The following is a 16,279-nucleotide window of genomic DNA, read 5'->3' as shown; positions in this document are numbered from 1 at the left end:
AACGTTTCGAATCCCACTGTCACATTGGTATACAGTAAATATCTGATCTTTTATTCTACAACTTTTGAAATATGAAGAATATTTTATTTATTTTGTACCTCTATTACAAAGGTGGATGGGCCATTTGTTGGGTAGAGTCACCGATTTTGGTGTGAATGATCGAGCGTGGCTACTTTAATCTACGTAGCTAAAAATGGGAGAGGTACCGAGTGTCAAAACACTACAAAAACAACTAAAACTAGATCTAGTAACATTATAGGTCATTAACATTACACTTGTAGATGATACTTGTAATTTAAATTGTGTTTTACTAGTTTTATGCCATGAAAATGTGTAAATTGTATTTGAAAAATATCAAGTTTGACCATATACAGTACGTTACCCAATCATTTATTTTGTAGTTATATCATGTTCTTATGTATGTACATTGCCCTTGTGTCAATTTGAATGTTGTACACCCTTTCCAGAAAGGCTGGTGTAATTATAATTCATGTCGAAATGCAGCCATGATCAGAACGTTAGTTATTACTTTGAGAACAATGTATTTGTTTAGAATACACTGAATAATATATTGCTATTAGTATTGGTTGAGACTTATATTGGCAAATCGTGTACATATTTAGGACCAACCTTTACTGTCAAACATGATCTGCTTAAATGCAGTTCTTGTTTTCGGTCTTTGTAACGCATTAGTCATATGCTCAGTTTGGTGCCGAGAGAACAGCCGAATCCAGAAAAGCGTGTTCTAACAAGTACAAATTATGATTTTGGATTTCATTCGGTCAAATTGGGTGGGTAAAAGGAGGATTCAAGACATTTTGAGTTGAATTCAAATGTTAACACTACTAGGCATGTGAGTGGACATGTTTACAATGCGTTATTGGAGAGAACGTCCGATAATATAATAGAAAACTGTTATCATCCTGAAAATTCATTTTATTGAAATGTTTTTGCAATTATATTAAAATATGAATTATTGATAAATTATGACTTTTTTATCTCTTGTCACCAAAAACAATTTTAAAAATATAAAGAAATAACCTCACAATAAACAAATGCCTATTTTAACAATTTTCCATGACATTTTTTATTCGTGTATCTCGAAAATGTGTCTCTATCCTTATGGTTTGAAGCCATAATAATGAAAGTGACGTATATGCGGTTTGTTATAAAAATTAGTTTGTATTTATTATATTTTTTGTATTATTAATAGTATTCAGTACAGTAAAAAAATGTTATTATCTGGGGGTGGTCGGCATTTCTCATGCACATATTATATTATGAAGGGCCACAAACTCAACACAAACTCCTGGTCACTGGTTATCAATTATTTTACTTCGTTTTTTTACCTGAAACTCTGTGGTCGGCTGAGAACGTGTAATCAGAAAGGGAAGTATCGCAGTTCCACGAGTTCCCAACAAATTTCCGACTCATGTATCCATCACAGCATGCTTTCAGTGCACGCGTATATTTCTGATGAAAATGAAACAGATCAGCGTGAACTCATGGCACATCTAAACTCGTCGAAATAAACAAAATAGATCGTACATATTGCTCGATATATAGTTTTCACTGAGCTAATCGGGAACATAAACGTTCTGTTGTTGTTGTTGTTGTTGTTGTTGTTGTTGTTGTTGTTGTTTTAAATCAAGACGTTTTTAAATAATAAACTACCCGTTTTCATTAGGCTGTAAATAGATCCATGACACACATAAATTGTATTGGCACAGTCTTAGTCCTCGTGTGTTTTGCAACCTAACTCAAATATTGGTAATCTGACCATGTACTAGACATTAGGGTAAGCAACAGATTAACGGATCACGTATTTATTCTCTTGGTATTCACCCCCAAACAAAATGAAGTCATTATTGATCGCAAAATAATCCCACCAAGACGGTTAACATTCAAAGTATAAAGCGGTGTATTCGAAAACAACATAGATGCAATCGTTCACAAGTGCACTGAACTGAAACAAGTGCATATTAAATACAGCTTCCGTTTTTGAGAACCGTACACCTGTAATATCCATTATTTATGAACAATCCATTAAGCCATTCCCTGATGGTCTCTAGGCACGCCATTCCAAAATGAATCGATTACTTATAAAACAACTACATTAATGAGATGGAGTAATTTTGAGATGGAATACATATTTTTGGTATTAACATTAAAGACATCCAAAAAGATTTATAACAAATTAAGCCCTCTTGCAAAATTAAGTTGCGTTGAAAGTAGCACAATCGTCATTATTATTTCTATGTAATTATAACAATTATAAATGTATTATAGTTTCTTTGAAGAATAAAAAACATTCCGTCATTTGCATGGCTGGCTGAAAGATTCACATTATTTTTAAAATGTATGATATCTTAGCCTACTGTGTAAAAGAACGGTTATGCGATTCTCATAGGATAAGTTGGTTTTATGTAAGTAAGATCTCACTGTCGTTTGCGGTATGCAATTCGTCGTATGTTATTGCATTGTGGATATAAGCTGTTTAATTTCAATAGATAAATAAAGTAAGTAAAGAGTAAGAATTTTTACATAAACTAAGCTGACTGCCCCCTGGCGACCAAATGCTAAATGTTACTGACCGGAAGTAAGATTTACTAGCAAGGCCCAAACACATAATAGCCCAATTCATAAGTTTAGAAAACACCACGATAGAGAGAGATGGGTGTTCCGAAGGCGTGGTACAAATCAACTCCCCGATACCCCAGGTGTTAGCTTTAATTAATTTGAATTACAGGTAAAAGTCAACATAATTTGCCCATCAACGAATTTCCAACATCTGTTGCCTCTGAGCACTCAGAAGCTAGAACTAGACCCTTTTCGTGACTGCACTGCTTAAAATAACTCCACTCTCTCAACAACCCTGTTTTTAAGTTTGCAGCGGGAAAATATGGCCATAGCGTGCCATTCATCATTGCGAGAAATCACCAGGTGCAACGCGGTCGCTGATTGTTACTCGCGATGTCTATCGCATGGCCAGTGTATAAATATAGTTAACCAAGACATTCAGTTATAGGACACTAGCAACTAAGAACACGGTATAAACTTAAATTTTATTTGGATTTATAATTTATTTATGTTTTGTATTAATTTTACAGCTACAAAACTAAAAAAAAAGTATCTCTACACATGCTCATATCAAAACATACACAGCCAAGGTAAAAAGTAATTCAGATATTGGTAGCCAATTTGTACTTTTATCGGGCAATATCAAATGTCGATGACTATAGCAAACATAAACATGGAAACTTAAAGTCTGAACATTCTAATTATATTTGTTTTAAATTCTCATTGTCATTCAATCAGAAGCAAAAACCTACTTCAGTTTTCAAATAATTATAATTTTTGTAATATATTTTTTCCGGATTGATGTATGGCCACAATCAGTAATGATGTTTTTTAGAATGCCTATATGTAAATAAATTTAACTTTCATAATCAAGTCGACTTGATCATGTGTTTCGTCTTTATGGCGTAAATTAGTTTGAGATAATGAATGGCACGATGACGCTATTTAACCTAACTAAGTTCACTGCATTGGTCATCCCTCGTGACACTCTGAAAACGTACTGGAAAAAAACACCTCGTTGAAATAAACACACTGCCTAAAGTAGAGTTACATTACAGATGCAGTATTCAATGATAATTATACACGACGTGTTCTATAAATGCTGATAGCGTGTCATCTACGCGAGAGTGACGGACAACCTGGATAGCCTACTTCAAGGCACTTTACTGGGAGAGTATTTGCACTGACATTTAAAAGGGATTGTAATTACGACGTCTTTATCATTAAACATCAGTGCGTTTTTTCTTCTACATCGCTAGGACGGCGTTGTGGATTGCCATTGACCTAACATTATATATAGGACTCAAGTTTGGATGTGTTATGTTCTTCCCACAACCGTGCATTCTGTCTACATCTTTTTAAAATCAAATCGCGTATTAAACTGAATGACGACAGGAAACGAGTTAATCATGTTGCCACAATGCATCATTTCAATGTTTTGGTTTCATAAATATACCTTACCCGCAACACTCATTTCACGTTGATCAATTCTTTTTTGAAGCGGTTATAAAATTGATATTGTTAAATTACTGAACATAGCTTGACAGGTCGAATACCAGCTTAATGAACACATTGTTTTTAATTGATAGGTTTGTTAAGGAGTTTGAACAGTGAATCTACGTAATTAGGAACATGATATTATCTCATATGTCCGAATTACTAGGCTATCCATGTGCTATGGTATCACTAACGCCTTACATACACTCTCAACCAGATGTATGTGTCTGAAATGGATTGTGTCGCCAATCTCGCACTCAACATTGAAGACGTATTGTTAAAGCGCGGTAGTCATTGCGCTGCGCATATGCCACATGTGTGTTGATAAACATTGATTTTCCCCACAATCCAATGCGCTCTTCAAATGGAAATCACAAGTATGAGGTTTGACCTGGGCGCGACTAGCACTGATTACCGCCGCTGACTCATTCGATACCTTCCAATAACATGAACATTACTTTATTAAAGCTTGGAATTGTCTAAATTCGTACTCGTTGATTTGCACAACAGTCAAAGTCGCCATCTTTGTTTATATGAGACCCATATATCTCGCACATGCGCAGCGCTTCGACTACAGCGCTTTAAGTTATAAGAGCTATACCAAATCCAATATGATGGTTGATAAGTTCAGTTGCCATACTCCATAACACTCACTAGCTGCATAAATGCAATAACATTAGGGTTTTTTTTCAATGAATGAATGGACGTAGGTTAACGTTAATTTTTAATACAAAATATATGTTTGTGATACTCGAAAACTACGGGAATTGTTTGTCACTGTTATCTCTCCTGTCTATTTTGTGCTGTTGTTCAAATTGCAAGTACTGGCATAGATTGCATTTAGTCACATCCTTCATACATGACAGGGCTATGAGGCTATCCCTCTATCAAATGGTAAACCGCAATCATATTTCTCTCAAAGTCGCATTCCCCATTGAATGAATCTCAGCCAGTGGTGTTAGCGTTTACATTGAGTCCGTTGCACGTACATTAAACCTAGAGCGAGGGTGGACGTTATTTGGAGTTCAACTCCAGGTAGGATTGGAACTCGAGTATATCGTTTACTAGTCCGGTGCAACAACTATCACGCTACTATTGACAGGTTAATGTCTAAATGGTTTTTTTAGCTGAAAGTCATATTTTTCTCGTTCTCGTATTGTGCAGTTTGTTTTCGTGACCGTGATCAGGCGTCTGTTGATTTATTACTTTTGATATCTATCCATCATCGCAATTGCCTAGAAGTTTCCTTTCATCATTATTCAACAAAGAAAGCCCCGTAGCATTATTATATGAAACTCGCTACTAAATGGGTCCACTGAAAATAGCATCATAATAGTTCAAGTGAATACAAATGTTGATAGATGGTAGAAATTAGTTGTACTATATTTTGTTACTATAGTTACCTCCGTCGAGCCATCAAGGGGGCTCAGCGCATTTATGTTTGCAGTAGAACTCGAGTGAAAATAGCTAGCGCCTCCAAACCTTACATACATGTTGTCCTTTTGACCAGCAAGACCTAGATTCTCCGGTTAAAGATTAAGGTCAAGATCACAGTGTGACCCATCACGTTTCCAACGTTAATTCTACAGTTATAATGCATATTGTGTGTAATTTAATCTTATTATTTGCAAGCCTCCATCTGTCTGTCATTCGGAATAATTCGAAAAAGTTGTCTAATTTTGCAGCAATTCATGACACATAGAAAAATGTTGGTAGATAGAAATCCAACTACCATGACAACATATCGCACACCGCCTAGCAACCACTTTGTATGACCAGTGAAAATGCGGTAACTGAAATTAGTAGTGAGAAATTGACAAATTTGCACAGACTTCAAGCACCACTGACTCCTTGAAATCAGCTCTATAAATTATGTTAATAAGAAAGTCTACATTTGACTGTTGACGTCATTAGTTACTGTTACACAGTAGCATATAAGAAATAAACAACGTTGGAAATAGGATTAACTGCGGTTGGCACTAAAGAAACTTTAAGAGGCTTAATTTGGTCGTAATTCCTTCTCTTGTTACCTCCAAAAATAATCATGGTTTTATCGGTTATGTCTTATGGTCTAAAAATAATAAAGAATATTTCAGAGTGTGTATCTAGTTTTAGTTGCGGGTGTCTTATACATTTACAATAAACTCACTATATAGTCCACCGATTACTACCAACCTGACCGGCTGAGTAAAATGCGAATACATTCAAATAATTTAACTACTGTTGAAATCCTCACCAGAGGATATATCCTCCAGGCATTGCGGGCCAACGTATTATATCCATCGATATGTTATTGACTGTCAGAATAGATTGAATTCTCTCATATTGCTGCCGGCGCTACGTATTACAATTGGTAGAAGTGTGTACTTTGTAATGAGTGTGGCAGGTTATCATCACGGGTACGCGTGTAATGCTTCCCAACGTTATTAAAAGTGATATTGAATGTATCGCATGTCCCACAATGTAGCATCTTATTCCATGCTTGTTATTCTTGTCCCGATTATGTAATTATAACATAACCACAGCTTCATTTAAATTCAAGAGAGATTTGCTCTTTTATTCTGTAGTGATAAGACAATACATAGCATGACGCATGCGTGCTAGTTTCAGTCAAATAGTGAACAAATATGTACTGTTGACTTATTCGTGAAATTTACACTGCTTGGTCGAGTTGATCAGCTCAAGTCATTGACGCCAGGCTTTTAGAAAGTGTAGTATTATTAGTTTTAGTATATTAATACATGTAAGCCTATGCTATCGCCAACATCATGGTCAATGTATAGTGGAGAAAGGAACAGCTGAATATTGATAATATAATATAATATAATACAATCGGGTGAACGCGGTGCTTTTCAGCGCTCCCCGTTTTTCTGCCTGTTTTGCGTTTTTACGCTCGTTGTGCGCCCGTGTTTCTACACAGCTGTATATATAGTGTGTCTACCTTTTACGTGAGTAATTTATAGTTGTTGTTTTCGTTATTATTGTGTGTTTTGGAGTGTTTTTGCCTTTGCCTTGGCAAGGTGGTCGGCAACCAAGATGGCTGCCGCTCACACAAGGCCACCGTCAACACCAACAGGTCACCTTACTAGAAACCATGCGGTACGGTGTGAAAACATTGATGGCATTCCTGTTGAAACTTATGTGGAGTCGGTTGCAGATTTAGTCGGGGCCAGTAATATTGTGGCTGCATCCCGTATGAACCGATCGGTTATTGTCTTTTTAAATAAGGTTACATGGGTCGACATGGTTTCTGCCGCTGGCCTTGACATTGGAGACCTCCATGTTTCTGTTGAACCTCTTGTCCACCCCTCTACAAAAATTGTGCTATCAAATGTTCCCCCTTTTTTACCTGACAATTTTATTACAGATGCCTTAGCTAAATACGGGCGTGTCATGAGCGCGGTGCGAGCGATCCCACTCGGGTGCAAAAGACCAGCACTGAAACATGTAAAGTCTTTTCGCCGCCAAGTTTATGTATATTTAAAAGATCTCAATATCAACGGTTTATTACCTATTACTTTTCAAGGTCAGACATATAATATTTACGTTTCGTCTGACGAATTGACGTGCTTTTCATGTAACATGAAGGGACGTACACGTAAAACTTGCCCAAACTCTCAAACAACGAATATGCAAATGATGAATGATGAAAACAATAGTGCCCAAAATAGCACTCAAACAGACTCTCCACAGGTGAATGTAATAACTAATTTAAATTCCCCTGACACATTGCACGACAAAGACGATGACATAACTGATATAATTAACACCCAAGCACCAGATACTGAGATAAACAATCATGAGACCGATGGTACAACAGATAACATTGAAATTGAAACTGAAATGAATACAGATTCATCCAAATATATGAGCAAAAAGCGCACGCGCTCTAGATCACCAGTTCATAGAGAAGAACAAAACAATGACCAGTTAAATGACGAAAATAAATGTGAACCAAGTTCTAAAAAGCGTAACGATGAAAATGCAATCGAAATTGTTGAAAAAAATTGTCCGATTGATGAAGAGAGGGTACGAACCCCTCCTTCCCCTTCCATTGCACCACCATCGCCTCCCCCACCCCCTCCACCCCACAAACCCTTTCCCCACGTATATGCCAATGTAACAGTGTGCACTCCAAAGCCACAGCCCGAGCTTACGGAGTCGGCCCCATTTCCATCATCTCCCTCACTTGAGTTCACAGTTGAATCCCCGCGCGATTCGCCGCTATCCGAACTCCCCATTGATTTAAGTGGTTTAACTGATCAATCACAAGACCTTTTCAGCACACCTATGTCACGAAATAAAACCGCTGATGAGGGGTCTATCATTTCAAATGTTTCAACATGTACTGATAACAGCGAATCAACAATATCAAACGCTAATATCAAAACCTTTTTAGTGTCTACACTTCACTCACGTAGATTTATAGACAAGTGTTTTGAATTTTGCCCCAATCTTAAAATATTGGTTCGACATCTGATAAACTATATATATGTAGCGATTACAAAATGTTCACTAAATCGCTTGCATTGCGTTTGCGCGGTGTTTTAGGCAGCATTATTCATCCAGACCAAACTTGCAGCATACCCAACAGGCATATTCACGACAATATAAATCTACTTCGTGACAGTATTGACTATGCCAACTTAACTAATTCGCCCCTGGCTATTGTTGCCATTGACCAGGAAAAGGCATTTGATAGGATACATCACGGATACCTCTTTAATACGCTTCGTGCCTTTGGTTTTGGTGACCGTTTCCTTTCTTACATTCGCCTCATGTATACCAATGTCCAGTCCCTGGTCCGCGTTAACTGTGCCCTTACTACACCCATCACAGTGGCCCGTGGCATTAGGCAAGGGTGTTCAATGTCCACTGCCCTCTACGTCATTGCCATTGAACCACTACTTCATAAAATTAGGAATGATGAAAATATTGAAGGGTTGGTTATACCTCACAGCAAAAACCAACGTTCTAAACTCACCGCTTACGCTGACGACGTGGAATTTTTCATAACTCGCAAGTAGGATTTCAACTTGCTAAGTCGCTGGTTACATGTCTACGAGCTTGCGTCAAACTCTAAAATCAATCTTCAAAAATCAGAAGGGTTATGGGTAGGTAGCTGGCGCAACATCACCTACTCCCCTCTCGATATCAAATGGAACAGCGAGGGGTTGAAACTGTTGGGTGTTTATCTTGGGAATAATCTAACTTATACGAATCAGAACTGGGCTGAACTTGTTGCAAATATAAATAATAAGATCAACTTCTGGAATCATTTTGTTTACAGCATGTCTTACAGAACGCGCGCTCTTATCATTAATAATCTGATTTCATCGCAGTTATTGTATCGCTTTAATAGCCTTGTGCCGCCATCGGACGTAGTTCTGAAGGTACAGAAAATGCTGCTCGACTTCTTTTGGCAAGGGCGACATTGGGTATCTGCCGCAACACTGTACCTCCCCTTGGAAAGAGGTGGACAAAATGTTACACATCTTCCAACACGCATAAGTACTATGCGACTTTCCTATATTCAAAGATATCTATATAATAACCATGACCACCCCTGTTTTAAGTTCACAGACTACAGAAAGTGCGTAAGTTCAATGATAATAACGTAACTGATATTCTTAATGAGCCACTGTTTAACAACCCACTCATCATACATCCCATACGAAATGAGCCTTTTGCGCTCAGACATTTTGTTGACGCGGGAATAACCAAAGTATGTGATTTGGTATCAGAAACTAATAAAACTTGGTTGGAGGCCGCTGATATGTCGGATAAAATTAAAATCCATTCGGAGCGTATTCTCCATCTCAGTATCAAGGTCATTCACGATTCTATTCCTATCAAATGGAAAGATACTATCAACATCTACTTCAAAGGGAACGGGAAGTGTAATCAACCTCTTTCACATCATAGCTTTGAACTGCACTTTTCTGATGAACTAAATTTGCCACTATATAAGTTTGAAAAGGGCGCAATCTATAAATATCTGATACGTGTCCAGTCAATAACACAACACCCACAAAAACTTGACACTGTTTGGCGGGACATCCTTAGTCTGCCTGAAAGTGCTAAACCCAACTTCAAGGACTGCTATGAAACACCAGTCATTAACAAATATGGGGATCTGCAGTGGCGTATTGTCCATGGTGCCTTTCCAACGGGGAGGTTTCTGTTCAAAGCTCGTTTGAACAATTCTGATAAATGTCCTTTTTGACACACTTCAACACATTTTTTATGATTGTCCATCAAATAGCGCCTTACTCCATTATTTTAATAACATCGCGTCGCGACTGCTTCAACCAGATTTTCGCATTCCGATTTGGTGGTTCACTATTTTACCACCCCATCGCTCAAAACACTTTATGTCGAGCAAGGCACAAGGTTTATTTTGTTTCTTAGCGTGCATGGCTAAGGTTGCAATTCATGTCAGCCGTCGTAATAAAAGGCAAAACAAAGGATCGAGTGAGCCTCTGGACATTTTTATTCAAAGTATTAAGTCGAGGCTTGAAACAGAATATGAATGTTTCCGGATCATGAACCAACTGCCTGAATTTGAGATTATGTGGACGGTAGAGGATGCACTATGTAAAATCGAGGATAACACACTTCGCATTCTACTGTAAACATGGCAGGTACGATCTATTTAAAGCAGGAAGTTGCTTTGTCTTGTTGTTAAACATCGATACAAACGAACATCATTGTATTTACAAACTTAGCACACGCACAGGAGCCAAGAGTTTTGTCCTCTTGGTGGGCTATCATTGCACACACTTACAGCAGCGCATATATGTTTTATGTTACTTGTTCTGTGTTTTAAATGTTTTGATTTTCCCTTGGAATTTGGCAGGGGGGTTGGTACCCCCTTAAGTGCGAACCGGTGTCACCGGCCTGCCTACGGGGTTCCAAGGTGTTTTTGTACTGTTACGTGATCGTCTTTTATTTTATTTTACCCGTGAACCAAAAAGCATAATATAATATAATATAATATAATATAATATAATATAATATAATATAATATAATATAATAATGGTTGAGAAAACAAAATCATATTATTGATAATAACAACGCATTATTGTATGTGGAAATCAGTGGGATATATTTGCCGATTTGGTTAGAATCTGTTGTTTCCCATGGCAACACATGTCCAGGAATTGATATTAAATGAGTTGCCGCCATTGAGTCAATTGACTTGGTACGAACTCTACGGTCATCAAAAACACATTTCTATTTGAGATACAGTAATAATCTGTATTGCCCACGCTTGGATAAATATGAGATCGGACAAGCCGAGCGTTTTATTACACACGCATATCGTATCTAGTGCCGCAACTAAGTTTGATACAATGCGAGTTGTATTGACATGAACCTGTTCAGACAGGATCTAATTATAGTCGACCTATTATGACATTAGACAACCATTAACGCTAAAAACTAACCGGATTTTCGACCACGGCTGCAAATAGAAATCGCATTTCAGTCGTAGAATTTTATCGGTCATTTCATCTTTTCGTGCAGGTGTTAAAGTTAAGCTTATGAACGACACGGAAATTAAGAGGTAAATGGGGTATTTAGAGCGATACTTATTTGCAAAAAAAAACGTAAATCGCACTTATCTATCTTAGAAAATCTCTTCTGTCGTGGTAGATGAATTTTAATCATGTCATAAATTTAGCTTAGCCTCGTGCACATTCGAGAAACCGGTCAGACGCGTATTAATCGGTGGGACGGGTGTTCTGAGACTATAATACAAAATATAATAGGGATCATTGGGCAGGTGTGAAATTCTGTGTACGTGTGTAACACTCTCGCACACTCAGGTTATTTGTGGATTTCTCGTGCACGTTTTGATTCGACAGTGGAAACTCAAGCTCGTAGCCAGCAAGTACAAATTGTTATGATTACGTCAGCAACGTGTCGGCTTGTTCGAGGCTAGCTCGCCACGCATAGTGACTCCACATTTGTTCATTTTGCCTGTAAAAAAAATCTTCTTCTATTTCGCGGCACTTTAGATAAAATATTTACCTGCCAAGTTGTGACGTGTGATATTTGGAGGAATGTTTTACACATTATTACTAGTTACGAACGAGTATGAGCAAAAAATGGCAGAGTTGATGACGTATAACGCCATAATATAAACCGCGACAATTTTGATTCAATATTTTGCACATTCTTGTGTATTTTTCAATTTTCCAAAGAGTTTGCACAATTTTACGTTTCCTGTAGGTCTTGAACATTCTTTTTTAAAATGGAAAAAAATGTGTGTTTATTTAGGTGTGGGATAATATAAGTTGGATCTGGCGAACGATTGACTGTATAACAAAGAACAAAGTATACGCCATCTTTGTTTTGTCAACTTTATACATACATCATTTAATACTAAATAAGGAGTCATATATGAATTCAATCATTAGATATTTTTTTCTCTTCCTGTTCATTAATATTGGTATCGAACATATAATATGGACAATTAAACGAGGAGACGGAATCTTAAAACACTTGAACTTTCGAAACTAAGCATAGCATAATTCAATAAACATTTGCAATTAGAATGAATTACGTGAAAGAATGCAAAAAATACATGCGAGAATATAAAAGCGTGCAATGTGTGAATTGAGCGTCGAATGTGTTGACGTCTAATTTGGCGAAGATACATGAGCTAGAAACACAATTCGTTAGCTGGTCATTGTGCATCGTAATCTTATAATTGACGTTTACGAAATTGCCAATTTGAGAGCAGTTCTCCGGGAACAACCCATTGACGACGTGTATTACTGAACGCCCATTATTAGCGAGGTAGGAGACGCTTGAGGATCTGCAACGACGATTAATGACGGGCGATCACTATCACTTTATAAAAGGTATTTCTCTTAATGTCACCATATTAGAAAATTGATATGTGAAGTATTTTCACCATAGCAGCCACCGACACAATAAAAGATATAATGCACACCAATTACCACCAACTCATTAAGGCTAGCATAGCTTTTATGAAACTTATTTTCAACAGAATATTCACTTATCAGAATCCATCAATTAGATCTGAGTCGGATATTTACGAAGTGGAATATATACTACCTACAATACGTTTTCCCGGCAGTGCGAAATACGTTGTTTGTGTGTTATTTATTGACTCACAAACTCACAAAATGGTATTTTGTATGTGCGCATATGCAGAAATCCTGCTCATTCAACATTATAGTCATATAACTCTAGCGTATGAGTCATGTCATTTCAAAATACATACACAATATCCGTTGAGTACTACTGCAAAAATAAACTCGATCGGTTCACATGGAGATGGGAAAATCATATTTTTCAAAATTCAAGCATTGTGTAGTGGTGTGCCGATCGGCCCATCAACTTATTGGTGAAAATATTTAAATGCATATTAATAATATTACATTAAATATGACTATTATAGTATTGTAAAAACAAATTAACGAAACATTATTGTAAATGAATTTAAATATACAAAAATGTATTTTAAATAATTGTTATTAAAAGGATATTTTGAAACTCGTTATAACTGATACCAAGCAGGGTTCAGTTCAACTAAAAAGCTGAGTGACTTTCGAAGGTTAATGTAACATTAAAGTATGTCAATAACTTCAATGGAAATCTGTTATGCATGCAAAAGTCGAATGATGTACTGAATGGTAAACATTCATTGTAATATTGTGCAATTCCTCGTCCATTGACGTACGACGAACATCGTATCCTTGAATACATTTACCAAACTCGTCACCAACTTTTTTTCGCAGTCTAGCAAGAGGTGGCGATCAGAGTCCCGTATACTGCTAATGCTGATTTATTCTGGAAAACGGCATCTTTGAAGATCACATCACATTTTTTATTGAATATACCTTTATTAGAATTGAAAGCACAAGGAGACACAATTATAATTTATTGGTCAAAATCTGATCCCATCTCTCTACTTCAATAAGGTTTATAGAGAAGAATGCATTTCAGGATATATTTAGAAATTTATGACACGCCAGAGGCAAATTACAGGTAAGTAGATAGGAATTAAGCATTCACTTCTTCTTTTTTACTATCGATAGAAGAAAATCATTTCAATATTGTGCGACGAGTGCATTGATGGACTCAAATATATCCCGGCATTTAGGAAATCAAATCTGTATTGACACCTGCTCTCTCTTGTGTAACAAAGCACATGCAATAAACAGTTATGTCCGCCAAGGATCAGACCTTTCTCATAAATAAAATAATCCAGAATGTGTCAAAATTTCATTATTTTTGGAATTTGATAAAATATACCTAAATTCAGTGTACGTTTAATTTTTCTGGCATGAAATGTTTGTAGGCGACCGAAATATTCTGGGCTTTCGAATGAGGTTACATATAAAGTAACGCATTATCGTTGTTTTATTTGCTCATCCCTACCCATATATAATGCTTGGAACACACTTAAAATAGAAATAATATTGAATGATTGTATTTGTTTGGGTGGTAAACAAACATTGGGGCATTGAGTATGCAAATTAGAAAACATCTGTTTATTCCACTGCACTTACAAAAGATTTGACTAAATGTATCACCCATTTGTCCAATCGTTTTGAAATGTTCAGGTTGTCCTTCATATGTGTTCTTCGGAACGACGTTAGTATCGTATATAGGGTAATAGGAATACACGTATTACCTCGTAAACTGTAATATGTGGATTGTAATAGCTAAAACATTGTAATTAATGTGTTGATTGATTAACAAATTACAATCTTGTCCCGACTCCGATCTTACCCCAGTAAGCAAATTGTTCTTCGACCAAAATTGTGGTTTTTGTGTGTTTTTTGGCATAAATTAAGATCATTTTACGAATTTTAAAATATAATCTATTTTTCGATAAACTGGAGTACACACATTTCATAATATGTATAACATGACATGTCTTAAATTCCATATATTGTTTTAATTACATAAATTAATATTACTATGCCAGCCGTAGAACACAGCGAAACGCTTGTCGAACGCGTTGTATACGCCGTGTAAGATCACCATTGAACTCAACGCGGCGTGACGGCGGAGGCACGTACAGAGACACGCCTCATGTTACCAACATACACTTCTAATGTATGCGGAATCGGTGAATACAGTTAGTGAGTTTGATTGACTCCAATATTTACACGAGAAATTGGAATCAGAACTAATCTCTAATTATGGGATTTCAAAGAAGAGTACATTGGGGATTGGAATATAAGCTATTTGTGTACCGCAAACACATTGTATTTGTTTTCAGCTGCCGGATTTTTCAAAGGCTTCATTATATTAAATCTTGTGTTCTGTGTATATTTAAAGTCTAGCTCAGGTCTCGAAGGTCACAAATGTACGTATATTTGACAGTAGATAAGCGGCAAATAAGATCATGCTTATCGGAGGTCCACATTCATATTCTGCACCGAGAAGTTCAAACAACAACAGCGAAGAAACAAAAGAATTACAATAATTCCCGGTGAGAGAGATCAATGAGAGGAAGACGTCATGGAGCTCAAGTCATATAGTACACCCATGCAGTGATGTCAACTAAAACGAGTGAGAACGCCATGCGCCTTATTTATGGTCAACATCGGGGGAATTATTGAAGATTAAATATTGGGTCATTTTTTTATAATACAATTCAGCAAATAACAAATTATGATGTGTTGTGTTTTGTTGTGCTGTGTTTTCGTTAAATTTTGTCTTGTTTAACAATGTTTGTCAATGTACATATTTTTTAAAACATTGGTGTTGTATTGAGAAAAGTATAAAACACATTCATCTTGTGAAATTAAGTGGTTCAGTCAAATTCATTGCTTCGGGGGAACCAAGAATTATTAACAATTTGAATATATTTGTCTTTTTCTGCATCCCCCCCCCCAAAAAAAACTGGACGGAGCTTCGTATGTTTTGTTTCTGGGAATGTTTTGATTTGCGTATGGACATTTTATTGATTCTCAGCATATTTTGATACAAAAGATAAACACATCCATGTAAATTAATATCATACCCGAACTCAAACTAATGTACTGTCGGTGGAGGGTGATAAGCACCGATTGTTCAATATAGAATTCGCTAGTACTCGCAAATATATTATATGATCCACTGATACATTGCTATCACCAAAGGACCGCCCGTGATTTGGACTTCGTGCTAAAGGTGTGTTTTCGATGCAACCGGTAACTCAACACATGTCCC

The 16,279-nt window shown here is 36.7% G+C and overlaps 1 long non-coding RNA gene across 1 annotated transcript; it reads left to right on the top strand.

Annotated features, from left to right (window-relative positions):
• Positions 1-6,907: 6,907 nt before the first annotated feature.
• LOC144355097 (uncharacterized) lies at positions 6,908-15,872 on the top strand. The gene is made up of 3 exons (XR_013421131.1): positions 6,908-7,025; positions 14,035-14,101; positions 15,404-15,872. It is a non-coding gene; the product is annotated as an uncharacterized LOC144355097 (long non-coding RNA).
• The last annotated feature ends 407 nt before the right edge of the window (positions 15,873-16,279 follow it).

The sequence above is a fragment of the Saccoglossus kowalevskii genome, chromosome 14 (genome assembly GCF_978046115.1).
Source record: "Saccoglossus kowalevskii chromosome 14, keSacKowa6.1, whole genome shotgun sequence".
Lineage (NCBI taxonomy): Eukaryota > Metazoa > Hemichordata > Enteropneusta > Harrimaniidae > Saccoglossus > Saccoglossus kowalevskii.
The sequence above is the reverse complement of the archived record's forward strand: the minus strand, read 5'-3'. Positions and strand labels throughout refer to the sequence as shown.